This window comes from Petromyzon marinus, unplaced genomic scaffold (assembly GCF_048934315.1).
Source record: "Petromyzon marinus isolate PM22_M1 ecotype Great Lakes invasive population unplaced genomic scaffold, UKy_Petmar_22M1.pri1.0 PM_G_Scaffold_18, whole genome shotgun sequence".
Classification (NCBI taxonomy): domain Eukaryota; kingdom Metazoa; phylum Chordata; class Hyperoartia; order Petromyzontiformes; family Petromyzontidae; genus Petromyzon; species Petromyzon marinus.
Genome location: NW_027422739.1, coordinates 1,882,501 through 1,885,000, shown reverse-complemented (window position 1 = coordinate 1,885,000; position 2,500 = coordinate 1,882,501).

The window sequence follows — 2,500 nt, the reverse complement described above, 5'->3', positions numbered from 1 at the left end:
TCGGAATGGGAAAACGGGTCATTTTCGTGTCGCCACATTGCATGCGAACCGCATGAAACTTCCAGAGGCATTTGCAGCAGAAATGCATGTGCAGTCAAAAAATTGAATATTTTTCACGGATAGACCCCGTGAAACGCTAGAAATTGGCGGGGATGTGTCTCTTGTGGCTCACGGGGCTGTTAGGGTGGCACAGAAATCCCTCGGAATGGGAAAAAACGGGTCATTTTCGTGTCGCCACATTGCATGCGAACCGCATGAAACTTCCAGAGGCATTTGCAGCAGGAATGCATGTGCACTCAAAAAATGTGATATTTTTCACGGAGAGACCCCGTGAAACGCTAGAAGTGGGCGGGGATGTCTCTCTTGTGGCTCACGGGGCTGTTAGGGTGGCACAGAAATCCCTCGGAATGGGAAAACGGGTCATTTTCGTGTCGCCACATTGCATACGAACCGCATGAAACTTCCAGAGGCATTTGCAGCAGGAATGCATGTGCACTCAAAAAAGTGAATATTTCTCACGGATAGACCCCGTGATACGCTAGAAATTGGCGGGGATGTCTCTCTTGTGGCTCACGGGGCTGTTAGGGTGGCACAGAAATCCCTCGGAATGGGAAAACGGGTCATTTTCGTGTCGCCACATTGCATGCGAACCGCATGCAACTTCCAGAGGCATTTGCAGCAGAAATGCATGTGCAGTCAAAAAAAAATTGATATTTTTCACGGATAGACCCCGTGAAACGCTAGAAATTGGCGGGGATGTGTCTCTTGTGGCTCACGGGGCTGTTCGGGTCGCACAGAAATCCCTGGGAATGGGAAAACGGGTCATTTTCGTGTTGCCACATTGCGTACGAACCGCATGAAACTTCCAGAGGCATTTGCAGCAGGAATGCATGTGCACTCAAAAACTTCTATATGTTTCACGGATAGACCCCGTGAAACGCTAGAAATTGGCGGGGATGTGTCTCTTGTGGCTCACGGGGCTGTTAGGGTGGCACAGAACTCCCTCGGAATGGGAAAAGGGGTCATTTTCGTGTTGCCACATTGCATAGGAACGCCATGAAACTTCCAGAGGCATTTGCAGCAGAAAGGCACGTGCACTCAAAAATTTTAATATTTTTCACGCATAGACCCCGTCAAACGCTAGAAGTTGGCGGGGATGTCTCTCTTGTGGCTCACGGGGCTGTTAGGGTCGCACAGAAATGCCTCGGAATGGGAAAACGGGTCATTTTTGTGTGGCCACATTGCATAGGAACGGCATGAAACTTCCAGAGGCATTTGCAGCAGGAATGCATGTGCACTCAAAAACGTCTATATTTTTCACGGATAGACCCCGTGAAACGCTATAAATTGGCGGGGATGTCTCTCTTGTGGCTCACGGGCGCTGTTAGTTAGGGTCGCACAGAAATCCCTCGGAATGGGAAAAGGGGTCATTTTCGTGTTGCCACATTGCGTACGAACGGCATGAAACTTCCAGAGGCATCTGCAGCAGAAATGCATGTGCACTCAAAAACGTCTATATTTTTCACGGATAGACCCCGTGAAACGCTAGAAATTGGCGGGGATGTGTCTCTTGTGGCTCACGGGGCTGTTAGGGTCGCACAGAAATCCCTCGGAATGGGAAAACGGGTCATTTTCGTGTTGCCACAATTGGCATACGAACGGCATGAAACTTCCAGAGGCATTTGCAGCAGAAATGCATGTGCACTCAAAAACGTGAATATTTTTTCACGGATAGACCCCGTCAAACGCTCGAATTTGGCGGGGATGTTTCTCTTGTGGGTCACGGGGCTGTTCGGCTCGCACAGAACTCCCTTGGTCCACCTGATTCGTGCATACAGGCAGCAACTAAAACTCTGTAAACCTGCTGTGAGGACATCTAAACAGTGGACCAGTGAGGCTGTGGAAGATTTGCGGGCGTGCTTAGACTGTACTGACTGGGATATGTTCACGACTGCTACCAATAGTCTGGATGAACTCACAGAGGCTGTGTACATCAGCTTCTGTGAGGACTGCTGTATCCCAACACGTACCAGGGTGAACTTTAACAACAACAAGCCCTGGTTCTCAGCAAAGCTCAAAAGGTTGAGGTTGGAGAAGGAGGAAGCGTTTAGGAGTGGGGATAGAGACAGATTCAAGGAGTCGAAGAACAGGTTTAGCAAAGCGGTGAGAGAGGCTAAACGACTGTACTCAGAGACACTAAAACACCAGTTCTCTACTAACGACGCTGCTTCTGTCTGCCAAAGGGCTCAGGCACATCACCAACTACAAACCCAGAGCGCCCCACACCACTAACGACTCCCGCCTAGCCAACGACCTGAACGAGTTCTACCGTAGATTTGAAAGACAATTGGACTGTCCTGAACCACCCCTTCCCACCCAAGAGGCCCCATCCCCCACCCATACTACAGAAACGACTCTCTCCTTTCAGGAGGGAGAAGTTAATGGGCTTTTCAAGAGGCAGAATCCACGCAAAGCAGCCGGGCCGGACTCTGTCTCTCCA